The sequence below is a fragment of the Protopterus annectens genome, chromosome 2.part1 (assembly GCF_019279795.1).
Source record: "Protopterus annectens isolate FY-2018-M chromosome 2.part1, PAN1.0, whole genome shotgun sequence".
NCBI lineage: Eukaryota > Metazoa > Chordata > Ceratodontiformes > Protopteridae > Protopterus > Protopterus annectens.
In genome coordinates this window covers 575,024,617-575,047,490 of record NC_056729.1, presented here as the reverse complement: position 1 = coordinate 575,047,490, position 22,874 = coordinate 575,024,617, and the positions used below count along the sequence as shown (strand labels likewise).

General features: G+C 34.6%; 1 protein-coding gene across 2 annotated transcripts in view; it reads left to right on the top strand.

The window, feature by feature from the left end:
• Window positions 1–482: 482 nt before the first annotated feature.
• The window catches only part of LOC122794154, a 247,565-nt gene continuing 225,173 nt past the window's right edge, over window positions 483–22,874 (top strand). The window contains exon 1 of one of the 2 annotated variants that reach the window (XM_044062348.1): window positions 483–743. The gene's annotated coding sequence lies outside the window, so the exon portion shown is untranslated. Of the gene's footprint in view, window positions 744–12,129; window positions 12,399–22,874 lie in introns of those variants that run through there. The other variant, XM_044062349.1, reaches the window with a different exon arrangement.

Sequence of the window (22,874 nt, the reverse complement as noted above, 5' to 3'; positions counted from 1 at the left end):
TTAAGCAGTACTACTGCATAAGGTTAGAAATAACTGAAGACGGTATTGTTTAAAAACTGAACAGACTGTATCAGTTTCTTACCAAAAGTTTTTGCCCCTGGCATTTTATCTCATAGTGATAATCACTGATAACATACGTTACTGAGATCAGACTGTGAATCTACTGTTTCATTGCACACACTGTAACTTAACCAGGAGCCCTGCCTTTAATGATGTTATTTCATTTATACTTTTACCACACAAAGACATTCCTTCTAAAGCTGCCTGCTGTGTCTATGTTTCTGTCTGCTTGTGTGTTATTTTATCTATAATACATACACTTACCCTTTAAAAAGTATTTTATTTCATGGCAATAACAAACCCCTACTTTGCTGTCTTTCCTTTTCTCCCTAATCCTGTCCATTGCCTTTAGTTTCATCTGTCACTCATTAGTAAATTTCCACAGATGTGAAACAGATTAAAAACACAGCTGGTCTGAAAAGCTCCATTCATCTAGGAGTCACTGCTGGAATGAAGGCATACAGTAAACACACTTCTTACCCTGTGAAAAAATATTTCATTTAACTTCTAACCTACAGGCACCCTCTCTGTCAGGTACAGTTTGTGCCAGACATTGTTTGGGTAAAGAAAGCAGTGCAGAGTAAAAGCAGTGCATTTGTCAAGAAGTACTTCAGACACTAAGGATGTAAAGTCTTTCTCATCTTTAGACAGTGAACTGAGAATCAAGATACCACCACATAAAGGTAATTAAACTTTCTTCAGCTTTTGCTTAACTTATTCATGTCAAGTAAAAAAGCTTATAGCTTTTATGTTTTGTTTTATGCCTACAGGTTGTACTCATAGATAAAGCACAAGTTCCTATAAAATAAAGAGCTAATATCCTACTGAGACAATCCTCCATTAACTGAGGTGTTCCCTTTCATACTTCCATTCATTCTAACACCCCAGGCAGATTTATTTTAGTAGCAACTTTTTTCTTAAGTGTTCTGTAGAGTTTAAGTGAAAGCCAGCTTAAAAAAGATCAAAGAGCACTTGGTCTAATTACATTATGTATTTGTTTGCTTGTTTATTTATTTATTAAACATTTCTCAACAGAACCAGATAAGACAGCAGCATGGCTTAACCTTTCTGTTCTGTAATCAGGTCAGACATAAATGCATCACTCTCTTGCCTACATTCTGATGTTTGGCTTTAAAATACAAATTTATATTATCACGACATAAGCTGCATTTTCCTCTGGGATGTATGCCATTTCAGCATACTAAATACACTCGGATGGAGTTTGGGGCACACAAATAAATGCAAGGCATGATAAATGAAGGGGGAGTGAACTGTATTTGCCTGAGATTTCTTTAAAAATTTTTAGTCACATAGCAGATAGCAACATCTTTGCTTTCCGCGTAACATTTTGATGTTATGTGGAATGAAAGAACTAAGTGATGTTAATGTGGAATGAAAGAACTAAGTATGATACATTACTTTATTTATGATTTCAGGTAAAATATGGAAAATGGTGACATAATGTGTTACTTAACACTAGAATTAAATCAGGAGCTTTACCAGTCTTTAACGTTTGTACTTGAATGTACTCAGTAAATATTATTTCATTCAATGTTAGCATGTGCGATTCGTAGAAATTCTTTCTGAAAGGAGAAAAGGAAAACCTATTAACGTCATACTCTGCTGCCTTCTTCTACCACACTTTATTCCTGACCTTAAAACTCAAATAAATTGAGCATCAAAATCACTTATGAAAAGTAGTTCTGAGATTCAAAGTTAGCCAAAAATCAATACCACAGATAATTTTTTGTGCATAAATCCTTTAAGCAAATATGCCACCTGGCAAGATAAGATTTGCTTTATTATGTAGCTCACTTCAGAAACAATTCTGGAAAAAAAAAGAAACAAATGTTATAGATGTAACTGCGTGTCTGACTGCCTTCTGCATATTATGCATATTCATTATTAATAAAAAAAAAATCTTGGTAAAACTCCTATATGACATGTTACTGAAAACATGCTTACTGATACAAATTTGTGGCATAGTGCAGAATATTCATGAAGGATTTAAATTATTACTGTAGAAATATAGTAGTAACTACATAGTATATATTCTAAGATAATAGATAAGGAATAATTATGTAATTAGGTCCATTTAACAAGGAATGACATGATCTAATCTACACCACTGACTACTTTAAAAAAAATTTCACAAAGAAATACTTGTGTCACGTGGTGTTTAAATACCAATTATCTGAGCCCAGAATTGCAGACTTGGCAGTTAAGTTTCTGAAAGATATCTTGCTATAAGTGCTACTCACCGAATTTCATGACATTACAGACATATTTTCTCTACAAGCAAATATTTTTTAAGCATGTGAGGGACTTTAATCAAACTATTTCAATTTTAGCATGGTTATTACATGAAATATTGGAGTGCATATATTGCTGTTAATTCAGATGATTGACACTGTTTACAGAGAATGCTAAATCCTAGTGATGCAAGAGCAGTCTGTTTACATAGGTCAAAATGCATATATACACTTATAATGTATGTAGAAATGCTATAAGAAGCTTACAACTAGCAAAGTCTTCTTTGCAAAGCTTTGAAATTTAATCATGCTTAAAATGTTTTGAATGATCATAAAATGTGCAATATCATTTACATTTTATTTTATTTTATTTGGAATCTGTTAAATGGGGTAAAGAACCGATCCCATGGAACCTATTTCAGTGTCAGCTAGGGGTAAGTACAATAGATGCATGATACTTTATACAGAATAAACACAATATATACATGTATTACATGCGGAAGGACGATCAGGGTTGGCAGGGAGTATAAAGACAATAGATACATCACATGATCTGCAGAGTGACTGACAATGCACATTATATTTGATAATAGAGCTGGGATGCTGAAAGAATCACAATGAACAGTAGAGTCAGAGCGAGGTATGTAGAGGGAAGTAAGGTAGGAAGAGGGTAAGTCACATCATTAGAGACAGTGGCTGCATTTTCTTTGAGTCTTGTAATGTGCTTTTAGATCTGATCAGAAAATGGGGTAAGAAGAATGATTCCCACAGTTTGGGACCAAGGACCTGAAAGTTTTTTTAGTACATCTCTGATTAGTCTAGAGGCTAGTTGGGGGGAGGTGTCATTCTTGATAAGTTTAAACAGGCTAGAGATGAGTAGAAAGTCAACACATTGTCTCACAGGTAGTCAATTATCTTTTTCAATGGTTTTGCAGTGGTGTTCATTTTGGGGGGGATATCAGTATATGGCATTTGAGATGATTTGACAGGTGGATGCATTTCTTTTAGGGGCTGCAGCAATTATAGGGAGACCATATTCTAGCCGAGTCACTAGGATACCTTTACCTAAGGCATTCCTAGAGGGTGTGGCAAGAAAAGGAAAGGTGCGATTAACCCAAAATATGACTGAGTGCATTTTTGGGTGAACTACTGAAGTCACAACTCATGGGTGCTGTAACTGATTGCATCAATGAGATTTTGTGCTGTGTTCTCTGAAATGTTAAAAGCATCTGCCATGACTGCACCCCAAGCCATCTTAACATATGTAAATAAACATTGGGTAACATATCACTAGAGGAAGGAGAAATCAGACAATGAAAAACTCACTGATGTGATGAGTTGTTATTTTGATAAGTTTTGCCCCAGTGAAAATTGGGTTCATATACATACAAAGATATATATATATATATATATATATATATATATATATATATATATATATATATATATATGGGTTCCGTTCAGAATTTGGAAGCCCAAACCTTCAAATTTCATATGATCGAAGATCATATGTTCAAAGTTTCAAAACTTTAAAATCCTGAATGGAGATCGACATACAGCTCAGACTGGGAGATTTCCCTTGTCCTCGCTGTAGTGTGATCTTGGAGTTGGTATATTTAACTTGTGGGGGCTGTGGGGTGCAGCATAAACATGTTTTAGTGTGTTGGGTGGTGTTGTGGGGGGTTCACAATTTTGATATTCCAAGATCTAGAGATTCTGAACTCGATATTCTGAAACTCGAGATTTTGGGCTTTCAAAATTTTGTAGTGAATATATATATATATATATATGAGCTTATTTCAGATAAAATCTTTGTTAGATAAGAAAGAAAAAATTGTGGATAATAAAGACATCCTAGTTTTATTTAAACCAAGATTAAATGAAATGCTATAACTGGTTTATTTTAACAAATTAAAAATATGTATTATTTAAGATTTATGTTAATATCTATTTTTTACTTATGAATAAATATGTATTTTAGCATTAAAATAAGGTATTTTTGGTGATGTGGTAGGAATACATATTTTGGGAGATATTGGTCGTGATTAATTATGGGGATATTTAAGATGATGTAGAGCATGTTAAAATGAAGCTACTATTTTCGTGGTGAAACCGATTTGGAATAAAGTATTTTGGATTCATTGGCCTTTGATATTTTATGACCCTCCAGAGTGCTGGTATTGTGGTATTTCATATATATGTATGTGGACTTCATATGACGATTAAATCACTTGTGCTGGCATTACAAACATTTGATATTATAGCAATAACCCACGCCTGGGTGTGGGTAATGCTGGATTTACCCACGGTTGGTGTGGTTTGGTCACGAGAGTGAAGCCCATGTGGCCAAACAAAGCCAACCGTGGTTAAATCCAGCATTACTCACACCCAGAAGTGGGTTATTGCTATTATACAATGACATTATTTAAGAAAAAAAATAATTACTTTTCTTAAATAATGGCATTATATAATGCCTCCTTGCTGCCCTTCCGCAGCTGTCTGGTATTCTGCGGCAGTTCTGATGTACTGCGCATGCGCATGCCTATGCAGTACATCAGACCTGTGGGCAAAAGCAACGGAGAAAGCAAGATCTCCGTTGCTTTTTAAAAACTGTTTCTCTGTGTTAAATGAGTTTAACATAGCGAGACAGCTTTAAAAAAAGCAACAGAGAATATCCGTTGCTTTTTTAAAGCTGTCTTGCTATTTTAAACCCATTTAACATAGCGAGACAGTTTTGAAAAAAGCAACAGAGAAAGCAAGATCTCAGTTGCTTTTTAAAAACTGCTTTGCTATGTTAAATGAGTTTAACATAGTGAGACAGCTTTAAAAAAAGCAACGGAGAATCTCCGTTGCTTTTTTAAAGCTGTCTCACTATGTTAAACTCCTTTAACATAGCGAGACAGTGTGAAGCAACGGAGACCTTGCATTCTCCATTACTGTAAAAAAAAAGAGTTATAGTAATGGAAAAAGTCCGGACGACTGGACCTTTTTCCATTACTATAACTCTGATTTACAACGTGCATGCTGACCAATCAGTGTGCATGTTTTTGAATACTTAATGGGGGGTCATTGTATAATCTAAATGTTTGACCAAATGGCTGGCGTATAACAACACACACACACACACACACACACACACACACACACACACACACACACACACACACACACACACACACACACACACACACAAAACCAGATATATATGTATTTATCTGCATATATATCTATCTACATATAGACACACACACACACACACACACACACACACACACACACACACACACACACACACACACAAAAAACCATTATTTGAATCTATATCTATCTACATATAGACACACACACACACACACACACACACACACACACACACACACACACACACACACACACACACATGACCATGCACACAAGTACAGAGGTACACACAGAGACACCCACACGTATGCACACACATACACATGCGCACACACACATGCACACACATATAGATACACACATGCACACGCACACACACACACACACACACACACACACACACACACACACACACAAACACACTCACATATGACCATGCACACAGGTACAGAGGTACAAACAGAGACACCCACATGTATGCACATGCATTTATCTGTATCTATATCTATCTACACATAGACAGACACAAAGATACAAACACATACACACTCACACACATTCACACACACACGCACACACACACATGCACAAACACACACACACACACACACACACACACACACACACACACACACACACACACACACACACACACACACACACACACACACACACACACACACTGCTTCTGTTGCCAGCCTTCTTACAGATTATCTCATTTTACAGCTGGAACCCATTACAATTTAATGTCTCTGTAATGACAACTATTTACTACCACATTACAAAATCAGTGACGTACTGCATTATTAAGGGACAACTGCATATGAATGCTAAGTTCTTTGTATCGGTGTAGTTTAACTCATAGTAATTCTGACTATTAGACAGCCTTCTGTAATGAAAACATTTAAGTACTTCTCTTTCTTTCTCTCAGTCTGTACAAAAGTTCTGCATTCTTTTCTGCGTACCATTTTGGCTTTCTAAAAATCCTGCATTCTTTCCTTTAGGACTCTTTACAGCATCTGATATAGTGTTTATCTAATGGCATCACATTTTTGCCACAGTGAGCTGTTATTCAAGATGCGGTCGAGCAGAGGCAGAAATGTCTGAAATTATGACAAGACTTTATTATCTGTAGTTAAGATAGTGAGTGGGAGAAAAGTAAATATATTGCTCAAATTTTAAGATCAGGCTTATATCTGACTGAAAAGAAAAACTGCCGTGCCATTATAGGGTATTTGTGATTAATGATCAAAGGAAGTCAAAAATAACAAAAAATCCTAATACTTTGACCAGAAGCCCTCAATAGTGCTACTAATTAAGTGATATATTATCTGCATGTGGGTAATGATAGGTTTATGCATGGCTGTTGTGGGTTGATCATGAGGGCAGCAATGTTTAAACCATTACTGTCTGCACATAAACACAGTATATTATTATATAATGCCATTATTTTAAAAATAAATGTTTTACCTTTTTTAAAATAATGGTATATATGGTGGTGTTTAATTATTTTCCTGTTTCATTTCATTGCTGATAACTTAGTTATGTCCTTTACCTACATCCCTCCATGTACATGAGGTCATTTATATAAATTAAAATTATATTTACATTTACTGGTTTTGTTGCCATCATTTTTATTAAAGAAAATTGTACTGGAATGGAATTGAGGTCTCTGCAATGATACATTTTTAATCCCATAGCTAGCTAGCAGCAGGGAGAAAGTGGTAGAACTGTTATTGTCATTTAAATTTAGTTATGTATTAGAATTATTATGGCTATTTTTAAATTTAGTAAAGTATTTTACATTTCTTCCATATTTAGTATGAATAATTGCATCTGTAAGCTTTTTTCTTCTTTCAGTAGCTAAAGCTCTTTCATCTTTCACTATAAATGGCTCAGGATTCCCATGGTTAATTACCTATTGTTTTATTATTGAGAGTGCAGTCATTCTAAGTCAATGGACTGAGGAAACTAAAAGAAGTGATGAGGTGTAACATTGTATCATGTTATAGGCACACATAGTGCATGAGGGAAAAAGAAAAGAATAACACAGCTGAAAAAACAATGTTAATGATGTAGTTCCCCCGCACGTTGTGCCATGTTTAGATAGTATAGCTGGGAGTCTTCAACTTTGTTTTGTATGGCCACATCCATTGATGAAGGATAAGGTCCTCTTGGTTTTAATTAAATAGCAAATATTTCTGTTATTTTAATTACATATACTTCCTTATGAAATCCTCTTCAAACTCCAGTGTTCACATAGAAAACACTGCAGAAATTATATGTGTCTTATTTGACCACTGTCAAATATTCTATAAAGATATATATATATATATATATATATATATATATATATATATATATATATATATATGGATCTACCTGATTAGATCGAAACTTCATAACACCGACAAGCACTTCACCGACACCACATAATCGACAGTTCACAAACACGACACCACATACACTCAACACATCATAACAACAAACAAAACAAATCCCCTATCCAAAACCCACACACACAACACAAGCACACCAAAATCCTTACAAACCAACACTAACCCTTGCATACACAACTATCTACAACCCTAACCGAAACCCTAACCCTAAGGTCCGTCACTATCGCACACTCACCTAACCCACGCCATAATCCTAACTCACTTAACCTGCCCCTAACCCAAAAAATATCACTACTGCACCCTTACCTAACCCGCGCCCTAACCCTAACTCACTTATCCCACCCCTACCCCTACAGACCGTCAACATCGCACACTTACCTTACTCGCACCCTAACGGCCGTCACTACCGCATACTTACACATCCTTTCCCCATCTCAGTCTTCTCAGCATCGGTGTCTTCCTCCGTCGGTCTTCTGCCTTGTCGATCTTCTGGCGCTTTGTCGGTGTTATGATGTTTCGATCTACTCAGGTAGATCCATATATATATATATATATATATATATATATATATATATATATATAAAAATAACAAATCCACAATTCCTAAACAAACCAACATATATATATATATATATATATATACACATATAGGTTTACTATTGTTTCTTCAAAAGGAAAAACATTTTCCATTTGGAAAAACGAATCGTAATACCGAAATGAAAAACAGCGAACAGTGACAATGTCGAACTAAATGCTCGACGCATTTGACTCAGCATTGTTGTCGAAACCACCATGTGATAACCGTATAGGAGCTGATGTAAATCAGACTCCTATCTCCTATATGACAAATCACGTTTTTGCAGGGAGGCAAGCTCACCTGCACCCCCCACATCTCCCTTACTTATATTTTCTAACTCCAAGATCACACTACAGTGGGGATGTGGATGATTTTCCACTCCCCACTGTACCACGATCTCCGTGCAGATAGTTGACTTACACTTATTTGAATGAAGTAGTGCATTCGCATAAGTGTAGTTGACTATCTGGTTCACAAATGTTTGTGCGCTCAACATTCTGATTTTCAGCACATTGCAGCTGACAGAATGCCGTTCGCACAAACATATGTAAACTATATATACATATATATATATATATATATATATATATATATATATATATATATATATATATATCAAATCCACAATTCCTAAACAAACCAATGCCTCAGGCTGCTCACACAGTTTCTACCTATGTAACGCCTCATTTTAGGATCAAATCTGTACAGTCATTGTTGTTCTTTCCCCTCCTGCATGCATGTCATATCTGAAGTGGCATATAACTCCTGTATGCATGTCATATCTGAGGTGGCTTATAACTCCAGTATGCATGTCAGATTTGAGCCGGCATATAACTCCCTGTCTGCATGTCATATTGTCATATCTGAGGTGGCTTATATCTCCCATATGCATGCCATATCTGAGGCAGCATATAACTCTTTTATGCAAGTCATATCTGAGGAAGCATATAACTCCTGTATGCATGTCATATCTGAAGTGGCATATAACTCTTGTATGCATGTCATATCTGAGGTGGCATATAACACCTGTATACATCTCATATGTGAGGTGGCATATAACTCCCATATGCATGTCATATCTGAGGAAGCATATAACTTCCATAAGCATGTCATATCTGAGGAGGCATATAACTCCTATATGCATGTCCTACCTGAGGTGGCATATAACTCCTGTATGCATGTCATATCTGAGGAAGCATATAACTCATGCAGGCACATCATATCTGAGGTGGCATATAACTCATGCATGCATGTCATATCTGAGGCAGCATATAACTCCTGTATGCATGTCATATTGGAGGAAGCATATAACTTCCATATGCATGTCATATCTAAGGATGCATATAACTCCTGTATGCATGTCATATTTGAGGTGGCATATAACTCTTGTATGCATACCATATTTGAGGTTGCATATAACTCCTGTATGCATGTCATATCTCACAAAGCTGTCAGCATATTCCCTTATCAAGTTCTGAGGCAGCGCCTAACTCCTGTATGCATGTCATAGGTCACAAAACTGTCAGGATATTCCCTTTCAAGTTCTGAGGCAGCATATAACTCCTGTGTGTATGTCGTAGGTCACAGAGCTGTTAGCATATACCCTTATCAAGTTCTAAGGTAACATATAACAAAACTGTACTATCTGCCACTAGCTCGCCACATAGATGTCATCAGTGTGTAGCTGCAGATATTAAGTCAGTTAAAACTATATTACCACCTTTCTGTGGTCCCAAATAAACATACATACAAAATATATTTTCTCACATAATATTCATTCACTGTTGTACATCGTTCCCTGGTCATGCCTTGTGGTTGTCAAATGTGTCCCTACTTCTGCTTTCAAAATCAAATAACCATTACAAGAATTCTACTTTTACCTGCATTCAATAATGGAATAGGCTTCTTCCTGCAGTTAAACTGTTCTTCCCAGTCCATATATTGATATCTCAGCAGAAGGACCATTTCTTGTTTCTCTCTAACCTGCCTAATATGAACTCCTTCTCTGAGGCATCGTCTTTGTTTGCTGCTATACTCATCTCTGTGACCATCCTATTCTTCTATTTTGCCACTTTCTAAAATGGTATTCCATTATTTTCTGAAACCTCTTTTCCTGTTGCCTTTCCTTCCTTCCTTCCTTGTATTTCCATATTACTTTACAATTATCTTTTATTAATCATCTTTGTTTTCTCCTTTACATGTTTATCTTTTTTTTTCACCTTTTTGATTTTCCATATCAGTGCCTTGCTTACTACGCATTTAGCATATGGCATCTCTACAACCTTCTGCTGTTTGGTCTTCCTTTTGTTCTTGGTTACCTGTGTTGTATCTTTCTATTTCACTTATTTCATTTTTCATGTACTTATAACTATCTACCATTATTCCTTAGGGTGCATCTGATGATAATGTCCTTGGGGACAATAGGACACCAATAAATCACTCAATAAGAGCTATATTTCTGTTGTAATTTCTGAAATAATTTCAAAGATAGTCCCAAAGAGTCTACACTGAACTGACAGTAAAGCATTATGCAGTGTTGTGAATCACCAAGTTCCTTGTTCAATCAATTGATATGGCTACCATATTCGGCTTCTTACCTCCATAAAAGGAGAATGTCAGAAAAACTCCAGTATAATAATTCATTGCCCTTTGGATGAGATGTTAAACCAAGGCCCCATCTGCCTGCATCTGTTGTAGCTCAGTTGGATATAAAAGATCCCATGGCAGCTACCTAAATGAGTAGAGGTCCTTTATTTATATGCAAAAATAACTCATTTACAAAATATTTACATATTTACAAATACTTACATATGTGGAAACGCATATTCATAATTTCCTCTACAATCATGTTAAATTTTCATCCTTATTACACTCTCATTCCATTTTCCATAACCACTATCTGATTTTACATAATATTGTTGTTAAAATCCATTTATAATTAAACATAATTTGATTTATTCTTTCATTCCATATATCCCATATAACATAAAATAGCTTTTTATCTATTTTAGCATGTTTTATACTTCTTTTATTATAATATCCATATTTGATCATATCCATGTTTATTTTATCCACTCTTTTATGTCTTAAAAATAATCCTCTTTAAGTAGTTTTTCCCATAACTTGTTTTACTTTTTTACATTTCAAAAACACATGTTCCATAGTTTCTTCTTCTTGACAATGTAAACATATTCGATCACTTTTCTTTTTATATGTCATATTTCCTTTTACTGGCAATTTATTTATTACCAGTCTCCACAAAAAATCTTGACATTTTACTTTCTTATTACACCACTTGATTCTTATTTGTTTAGCTTTATTTTTTTCATCTATTAGATTTTCTCATGGTTTTATATAGTAATATTGTATCATTACATTCTTATACCATACTTTTCTATCTTTTGCTATGTGGTTGCCACCTCTCCATTCTTTCCCGGAGTGTCTGGAAATGAGTATTCTGGTTCTCTGATTCTCAATCTGAGACTCCAGAAATTGCACTGCTTTGTCAGGGCGTCTGTACAGTGATGAAAAAAATAACTGGGAAAGAGCTAATCAACAAGATCACACAGCAATCAGCCAATCAACAAAGAGACTACTGAAAAGCCCATGAAAAGCCAGTGAAAACTAAGAAATAAAAAGCCAGGCTTTCAGCTATTCATTACCTTCTTTTTCTTTTCTTAACCTGATTACCAGAATCACCTGGAGTGGCTACAGACTCTCTTCAACTCAATTTGGCTCATTCAGCTGATCTTCAGTTGCAATTGGGAGGACAGAGTGGTCAGAGAGGACAGGACTAAGGTGGTGGATGCTGCACGTTTTTTCCCTACTGATGCATAGGAAGAAGTTGAATTTCTGGGAGCCAGTTTGTTTTTCCCTGCCTAACTGCTGCTCTGCTGCTATGTTAGCCTGTGACCTTCCTGCCCTGTTCTGTTTCTGATTGTACCAGGAAGCCTGCTGCTTTTTTCAGAGGTAAGTGGAATTACTCTTTAAAGAGTTAGATTTTTTTGGGTTAGTTTGAAATGACCACATTGCAATGCCTTGACATTTTTGGTCTGTTCTCATATGTTTTCTGGGAAGGATTAAGTAGAGAGTAGAGCATGACAAATGGAGATACTGCCACCACACCTAGTGAATATTGTAAATAATGTTTGTGAATATCAACATGATTTGTATAAGATGCTTGTGTCACAACTGTAAACTGTATGTCATGCTCAAACTACTTTGTAAAACATATTTTGTAGAGTGCTTGTGCTTGAAATGTATTTATCCACAGTGTGCACTGCTAGAAGAGAACAGAACTGTGCATGCACTATTGTAATTGTTTAAATGTATATATTTTAACAGTGGAAACCAGAATACAGGAGGTTAACTTTAGAAAAATAACTGAAATTAAATTGCTTTCCAGGAAGCTATGCAATAAAAGATGGTATTTGTTCAGTTTTCAATGCAACTAGAGACATAAAGTTTGTAGTAGTGAGATTTCTGTATTGTCTTTAGAGTGAAAGCATGAAGAAATGTAATTGTTTTATGACTTCCAGTATCTGTCAAGGATCTGAAATCTATGTGTTTTTCCAGAAGTGGGAGTTTCACCTGTGATATAGTCAAATGACAATAAATGATGTCATTCTGCAAGCTATTCCAGCAGTAATATTTGAGATATTAATTTGGGAAGTCTCTTAGAGAGACAGAGCATTCTGTATTTGGTTTTGGACCTGAGAAGAACCATTTATCACAAGATCTGCCTTGATCTGTAAGTAAGTTTCTAGGGTATACTCTCTTAGATATAGATAGGAATATAGCAAAGCTTAGTTTAGATGTTTTTCTTTATTTGAGACTGTACTGTAAAGTTATTTTAAATATTTCTTGTGGATTTGAACTTTGATGTCACTGTAAATATATACTGAGCATTTTCTTGTTCTTTTTTTTTTAATATAATTAAACCTTCCATTGTGGCATACAGATATTTAAGTTTTGAGAGTACTTCCATGTTTATTTGGTGACACTGTTTGGCCCACTCCTAATAGTCTTGCTCTTGGTCAAACTACCAATTTGTGCTAATATTAATATTGCACCGTAAGATTGGGCAACCTTTGTTTAGGGTCTTAAAGTAGCTGATAAGGAGCTGGTGACAATGATAACTACCTTATAGTCTCAGCAAAAGTGCCAGCCTTTCCCAGGTGTGTGTGTGTGTGTGTGTGTGTGTGTGTGTGTGTGTGTGTGTGTGTGTGTGTTTGTATAAAACAAACCTCATAGAGTGTGAGTGTCAGCTACTTGGGCAGGGACATGAAGCACTGGTTGGGCAAAAAGGGTGCTGGAGTTCTTGACTTGGCCACTCCACTCAACTCTATAGCTGTGCCAGTGGGGAGTCTTAATGGGGATTTGGAGAAAGAGGGAGAAACCAGGCCTGAACTGACTGTGATCTCTGTGTGCTCTTAAGGGAAATTCCACTTGATGCAGAGAGCTGCATCTGGAAATACTGTGTGTGTACCTCTCATCCTCTCAGTGAATGTCCCCCACTGTTGCCAGTGGTAAGGATTGAGGCTCCTTGACTACTGGTCCAGTGGTGGTTCATCACATAGAGTAAGTTTAAAATGAATAATAACTATTGATGCATTGCCAAGCTTCTTGCAACTTTTAGAGTTAAAATGTGCTGATGCTCCTATATTTATTGTGCTCCTATATTGTGCTAAGAGGCCAAGTATACTTGCTGCAAGCAATTAGGGTTGAACAGTTTTAAGCATTGTATGATGGAAATGTTTTTTCTAGCCCTTATGTGTTTGAATATAACACCATTTGTCTTTCAAAGTAGTCTGTTTTTCATAGTGGCAAATCACATCTTTATAGGAGTGGCATTTTAAATTTGTCCTTTTTAAGCTTTGTTCCAGTTTCTTGTGCTAACTAAAAGGTTAAGGTATGGCTTAACATCATTTGTGGATATTTGTTAAACTTCATATCTTTAAGAAAATGCATGGTAGAGGAAAAACTGTTATTCTAACACCTAAGACTTTACATTTCTGTCTCTAGTGCTGGCTAGGTTTCTTGTCTAGGTTGAAAGGCATTGTGATGTTTAGAACATAATGTACAGATTTTTGCCTCATATTGTTCTTATACTATGTGGATTTCAACCAAATGATAGAGGGTTGAAGTCAATAAATATTTTCCTCTTAGGCTTCTATCTTTAAGAAAATGCATGGCCTGTTCTAGGATTGCAATATTTTAAAAATCTCTCTAATTTTTTACCCTTCTCTATGCAAGTTATTACTGTTGCAGCAAGAGTGTATTATGATTGCTGAGCTATGTATTTCATCTTTATCACCTTGTCAGCCCATACAATGTCTAGTTTGTCTCTATGCAAGTTATTATAGTTTTTCCCAGAGGGTATTATGATTGCTGAGCTACCATGTATTTCATCTTTATCATCTTGTTGGCCCACAGTATGTCTGAACTTTGTGGCGCTGTGTCCAGACTCAGCTGGATAACTTTGCATTGGGTTCTGCGTAACAGTAGAGGGTCTTAACTTGGGACAGTGTTGTTGCTTTAGTATCTGATCCACAGGTTTTAGTCACAGTTGAATGCCTTCTGTGCATGTTCTGCTGTCACACCAGGTTCATGGGTGTAACAGCTGCAAAATGTCCCTCAGACAGGAGTTGCTTCTGTTGCCTTTCATTGCTTGACCTCTACTGTTAATTTTACAGATGGAGTCTATATTTTCATTGACTTGTTTTTTTTTTTCCTTATGCCAAGTTGTAAAAGTCTGGAGATTCACATGTGAATGTGATCAAATCTGGCTAGTGACTATGACACAGGCCCGAGCAGGCACTGCTGTCGGTCACGTTATAGTATCTTGATGTGTATTAATAGCTGTTTTGGTTTATTGTAGTGATGTTGAGCAAGGATCCTGCAAAAATCATGTTTGGGAAAAAGTCAAAGGATCAGCAAGAGGCTGAAAGCATGTCTGCTAAGAATTGTTTCTGCACTTATAATAAGGTATGGAAGCAAAGCTACTCATGGGTTTGACCTATTCCAAATGAAGATTCCATGGCAAAGTGCACATCCTGTGGAACAACTTTCATTATAAAGTGGGATGTGGAAAATGCACTGAAAAGCCATCAGAAGTCTGACAAACATCAGCAAAGCCTTCAGCTCCAGAGGCAGAACTTTGTAATGACAAAGTTTATTCAGCCACGTAGTGCAACCAGTGAAGCTTCCAAAGTGACTGCAGCTGAAGTGACAGCAGTCTATCATGGAGGGAAACAGAATCACTCATATAGAGCCATGGACTGTGGAGGTAAGCTGGCACCGACAGTTTTCCCTGATTCTATTTTGGCTTCAAAATTCAGCGGTGGGAAGACAAAATCTGTGAGTATTGTAATGAATGTACTTGCACCTCATTCAGAGGAGATCCTTCTGCAGGAACTTGGCAATTCTTATTTCCTAGTGGGATCAGATGCATCCAATAAAGGGAACAGAAAAATGTTCCCCCTGGTTATTCAGTACTTTACTCACAGCCATGGCACACAACAGAAACTTCTGGATTTCTATGAGGATCATAACAAAAGTTCCAAATGCATCTTTACAAGAATAAAGGACATCCTTGTGCAGAAAGGACTAAAAGTACAAAACATTGCTAGCTATGCTGCAGACAATGCCTCTGTTAATTATGGAAAGCACATATCTGTTTTTAAAAATCTGAAATCTGAGGTGCCTCACATCATTGCAACAAACTGTTTATGCCATGTCATACACAACTGTGCCAAGCATGCAAGCAAGTCCATTGTAGGGTTTGATGTGGAGACTCTGGTTTTGAAAGTACATAGTGAGTTTTCAACATCTGCTAAAAATGGCACTGTTGAAAGACTTGTATTCTTTCCTAGACTAGGACTTTAAGAAAATCATGCACCATGTTGTTACAAGGTGACTGTCTTTGTTCCCAGCTGTGGTGAGGCTGGTAGAATGCTGGCCCACTATTAAAAGTTATTTTATTAGTCAGGGGGCTGAGGAGATTTGTGAAGGCTGATGAGGATAGCATCAGTGAGGATATCTCAGAGGCAGAGTGCTACATACATTTCATGCACTACATCCTGGAGGTATTCCACAAGTCTATAGCAAAGCTTGAAAGTAACACGCTCTCTGCTCCAGAGTTGTACACAGTGATGAAAAGTCTTAAAGATGAGTTGCAGAGAAGGGTAGATTACCAATTCTTTGGTACTAAAGTTTCATCTGCCTAACAGTACTTGACTCCAGCTGTGCCAAGCAGGCCTGTAGGCTATGATTTTTACAGTAAAGCACTTTGTTACCTACAGAAGTGGTTTGACTATGATAATAGTCCCTTTAAAGCTATGCAGGGCCTCAGCCTCCAACATCCTGTAACTTGGCCAGAACTGCATACAGTTGCAGACATTTTCAAACTGGATGTGGACATTGAAGCACTTTACTCAGACGACTGCACTTTAACTTCTACATTGCCAAACCTGTTACAGATGACATAGACATCTGTAAGTGATCGCTGGGTGACTTTTTTTAGTAAAGTTCCTCCTGCAAAACACTTTACAGACTGGTACAGTTTACCTTTTCAATCCCCCCAGCAATACCTTTGTCAAAAGGGTTTTTTCACTTATGGGGAATGTGTGGACTGATACATGAAACAGAATGCTAATGTTGCTTGTGAAGGTTGAGTTGCAAGTCAAGCTAAATTTTAACATGAGTTGTTCACAATTTTATTCATTTGTGAAAAATAACCAGCCATTACTTGAGCCTGCCAGATCAAATGCAAAATATAGCTTCAGGTATAAGCAATGATTTTCCGGCACGGAAATTGTGAAGACACTTTATTTTCCCATGGTTGTTTGTCTTTTTTATCCAGTGGTGTCATTTTCATGTGCTGTTGTGTGTAGTGAACCCTTAATGTACTGCTTTGAATGAATTACTGCAAATTTTTTTTTTACATTTGAGTAATTGTTGTTTTTCCATTTTAGTACTAACTGCATATGGTATTAAAGACTTCTGCTGAAGGCTTAGTGTTTTCTCATGCTTGTTTCATCCAGTGGTGTCATTTTGATGTATGATGTACTATTGTGTACTGATGTACTGCTGTGTACAGTGAACCCTTGAATGAAGTACTGCTAAATAAAGTTTTTTTTAATTTACTTACATCTGATTCATTGTATATTTTTCCAGTTAGTGGTAACTATATGTGATATTCAAGACTTGTGCTGAAGGGTGTTAGACAAAAGAGGCATGGCTACTAAAGGGAATGGATGTGGCTAGATTATGCATGAGGCGGGGCTTGTTTGTCAGGAAATGGGACAATAGAAAGGTGGCAACCCTATTTTTCTATATCATCAATTTTTATTTTCCGCAAAACTATTTCTCTTAGTAACATTTTATTTCCTCATTTCTACAGTCTTTTTCTATTTTACTCTTTTTTACCATACCCCAAAATTTGTCATACTTATGTTTATACAGTTTTACTACTAATAGCTCATCGGTTTCATTTATCCACTTTAACACTTTGTATAAATTTAATGAAGCAGCATATTTACATGTCCTAATACTTAATCATGTTTACTTAAAGAAATCTCTTTTACCAATTCTTTATTCTCTTTTTCTAGCTATTTTAGTTTCCACACTTTTTTCACTACCGTCCTTTTTCTTTAAACAGTTTGTACATATTGTACAACCGTATTCATAATCTTTTCCAGATATTAATATCCTTATACCTCCTTCTTCATTTACATACAAAAGTCTTCTTTTTATTGGGTTTAATTTAGAACCCCATATAAATGAAATAAATATATATCTGCAATAATTCCTTTTCAAATGCTGTTGGCAGCATAAATACATCTGCTAAGTATGCTATTTTTCCCATAAGTGCTGAATTTATCAAATAAGCATTTTTTCTGAATAATAATTTATATATTCTCCAGAAAATATGTTTGCTTTATTTGTTCTATTGTTTTCTCCCATTGAATTCTACTTACATCTTTATTCTCAAATTTTATACCTAGCACAGAAATGTAATTCATTGTAAAATATATACCCCAGTCTTTACTACATCACCTAAACCTTTACTTTTCTTTTTATTTAACGATATCTCTATTATTCCTACACACTCATTTGTGCAAATTATTACTTCTTTTATCCAAATTTTATTTTCTGCAATTATTATAATGTCATCTGCATATGTTAACATAACTGGAATTCTTAACCCTTTAGGTTTTATATATATATATATATATATATATATATATATATATATATATATACCCTGCCGCCTTCATTTTGTAATTTATTTCACATATTATCACATTCATAACTAATGCAAAGAGTATACAACTCATTGGACATCCATGTCTTACACCACACTTCATATGTACCTCTTCTTGGCTTAACCAGCCATTTAAACATATTTTTACTTGTTATTACTATATGCTGACATACATAATTTCCTAGCATTTTCGTTTATATTCTTTCATTATTACCCATAAAATTTCATGTCCAGTTGTGTCAAATGTCTTATTAAGGTCTCCTATTATGATTTTTGTTTCTTCCTTTTGTTCATAATGTCATTCACAATTTCTCTAATTATCATTTATAATTCTTTACAACCCTTCCCCTTTATACTATATATGCTATCTTACATAATATTTCCCATTTTAGATTCAAATATATTTTGTGTTATTTTCATAAAGAACTTATATTCATTATTATTCAGTACTATTAGTCTCCAGTTTTATAATTCTTTTCTATCTTCATTCTTCCATATGAGTTTAAGTATTCCCACTACTTAATTCTTTATACATGAAACCTTTCATTCAAAATCTTTAAAAATATATTTTTGCCAATTCCTTAAGTATTTATACATTTCATACCCTATTCTATTTGGGTCTGCAGCCGAATCTATATTTACCTGTCCTAACACTTAATCTAGTTTACTTAAAGAAATCTCTTTTTCCAACTCTTTATTCTCTTTTTCTGTCAACTATTTTACTTTTCACACTTTTTCCCTACCTTCTTTTTTCTTTGAACATTTTGTACATATTGTGCAACGATATTCATACTCTTTTCCAGAGTTCTTTCTATTTCTCCTTTTACATTTTTTTATTTCTGTCATTACACTATCTTCATTTGCTAATCTGCTTAGGTAGCTTGATACTTCTCTTTTTCCTTGTAAAAAGTATAGTTGCTTATGTAACAATGCTTGTATTTTTTCTTTGTTTCTTTCATATATTCTTTTCTTTGTCAAAGTACTTTCTATCATTATGTACTAAATCTTCCAATCATTATGTTCTTTTATATTTTTCTTTCTCTACTTTTCTCACATCATATTGCTACTGCAAAAAAAAAACATTTTTATATATTTTCTTAAATATCACCCACCATTCAGACCAGTTTTTATAAAATGTTTTTATAGTAATGTGGTCTTTTCATAACTGCATTATTAATCTCTTTCTGTCTTCATGCTATGTTTTCTCATTTATCCTTTGTATTAATTTGCCTATTTTAATATATTCCTTGTTTTCTTTTATCTCTAGCCATATTGTAAGATAATCAGAAAATCCTGTTTCAACTACCTCCCCTTCTCCTATAACTAAATATCCAGATACTATAAAATAATCTATTGCAGTTCTATATATACCCTTTCGTAAATCCATGAATTTTTGTCCCAAAGTTTTAACTTACCACATCTTATAACTACTAGCATTTTTCTAATATAATTTCCTTTCTTTTTACTCTTGCCTCTAAATCAAAATTAAAATCTCATGTTATAATAATATTCATATTTATCACTTCATAGTCTAATATCTGATGAAATAAGCTTTCCCTCTCTTTACAGTTAGTATAAGCATACAATGTTATCATTTTGTAGACTTGTTCTTTCCATTTTAAATCTACAATGGCTAATCTTCCCATTTTTTGCTAAAGTTAACATCTAATATCTTTACTTTATTTCTACAGAATACAGCTATTCCAGAACAGCTCTCATTTTCCAAATTCAAGACTATCTTTCCTTCCCATAGTTTCTCTGTTTGTAATATTTCTTCATTTGTTAAAAATCTTGTATCTTCTAATATAATTACATCTACATCACATGTATTAGACCACTCCAAAATTCCTATACTTCTTTCTATATTCTTAATACTATTCACAGTTATAGAAAGCACTCTAAATTTTTAATTTTCCCTTTTCCTTGGATTCATGGTTTCATTAATTCATAGCTAATTACTGTGTTGGCTTTTTAATAGGCTATACTAAGACTAGCTAATTTCCTTTCCAAATGTGAGTATCATTCTTTACCTTGTGTCTGTCAGTCAAGCACCTTAACCATTATACCAACTCCAATCTATATCTGTGGATATCCTTTTTCAACTATTTCCTATTTTATTTTCTTCTGTACTTATCCCTTTAAATTTTCTTTTTTCTCTCTTTTACCCTTTTAACAATATAATTATTTTTTTACCTTTTACTACCTCCCAGTTTATGTCTTCTTCATCACTTATTTCAGAGCCTTCTTCTATATCCTCTTTATTATTTTTTCTCATCCAATTTTTCTTCCATTTCTACTACTTCTAAAATTTCTTTTGTTTGCTCATTTTCTTCTCTTCCTTTTTTCCTTACAGTTATTTTTATTTTAGCAATCCATTCATAAATGTCTATTTTTTTTGTTTTACATTTATAACATTTCAATTCACATGTTTTGCATCATGTCCCATTTCCCCACAAATATATTTTCTTTTGTCACAGTTACTTATCAAATATCCTTCTTTTCCACAAAAAATGTTTTGGATTATCCCCAGTATTTTATAACACCCTTATTCCCCTCTACATGTATCATACTTTTTATATGTATAATGTTTTCTCTTTCTAGTTTTAACACAGCATTACAATCTCAGCCACCAGTCCATAAACCCCTTTTGTCATACACTTTTGCAATGTATAGTATTTCTTTACACAAAGCTTTCAAATGTTCTTTCAAAGTCTCTCTTTCTCCCTCTGCTCATTTCCCTATCAATTGCTTTTATTACATAAACATTCAATGGGTAACAGTTCCTTTTTTCATATTCTCCAAGAAAATTTTCAATTAGTCTCAAATATAATGCCACAAAATGTCTCTTTGTTAATAAGTATAAATGCTCTTACCTCATGTGCTTTTACACCCAAAAGAGCTATTAAATTGTTCCACACTTCATACCTATTTCTTTGTCTTCTTTACTTTGAATCCTTACCATGTACTTCCATTTTTCATTTCCTTTTGCCTTCTTTTCTACTACTCCACTTGTGCCTTCTTTAACTTTCTCTCATATGATTTCTTTTCCATCTCACCATTATTCTTCAGGATTGTCTCTGCATCCTCCTTTTGTATTTTCCTCCATAATATCCTCCCAGGAAAAATCTGATTCATTTTCTGGCTCAATCTGCACCACCATTTCTTTAAGTAAATCATCCCACAAATCCTCCTGACTGGAGGGTTGTAACCATACATCTATCATTTGCTGAGTCATCGGCATCAAACAGTTTTTTTTTAAACATTTTCTCAGAATCCTGCACACATTCTTTGGTGTTGATATTTGCTTTCTCCTTCATTTCTTTCACCACTCCATCATCTCCTTCTCTCTCCATCTGCCTTCCTGTTACTCCAAGCCACCTCTGTATGTGGAATGGAAACAGGCAGCACTCCTCCAAAATGGGTCTCACTCACAACAATGATGAGTATGTTTTTTTATTGATATATACATTACATAATATTTATATATTTACATATTTACATTATTTACATCTATTTACAAATCTCCACACATTATAAACTTCAATTTATGCATCCCCCACAACCAAAACATAATTTTTTCCAAAATCGCTATCAAAGTCTATTTTCCATTGTATTTAATTTCATTTAGTCTCTCATTCCATATTGTCCATGAAGCATAAAATATTACTCTGTCCATTTTCTTCACTTCTTCCTGTTAATGTGCACCGTAATAACCAAATTCTTTGTCCATATTTATTTGTTCAAATTTTAACAAACTTTTCACCTTATTACCTTTATATATTTCTTTCCACAAATTATAAATTCTTTCACATTTCAAAAACACATGCTCAGTAGTCTCAAACTCTTCACATTTATTACATATCCTATCTTGCTTTTTTTGTATGGCATATTTGCCTTAACCAGCAATTTTCTAATAGATAATCTCCATAAAAAATCATTACATTCTTTAATCTTTTTATAGCTATTATATCTTATCATTATGGCTTTTTTCTTATCTATTTCTAAATCCTTCCATGGATCAACACAATAAAATGCTTTCATAATACTTAAGTACCATTCCTTTCTATTTTTCTCACATATATTATTTTTTATTTTCCATAACACAATTGTGTTTTGGTACTCTTTCATTTCTTCATTCACAATGCTTTTACTTTATTAATTAACTTCCATTCCTTCCC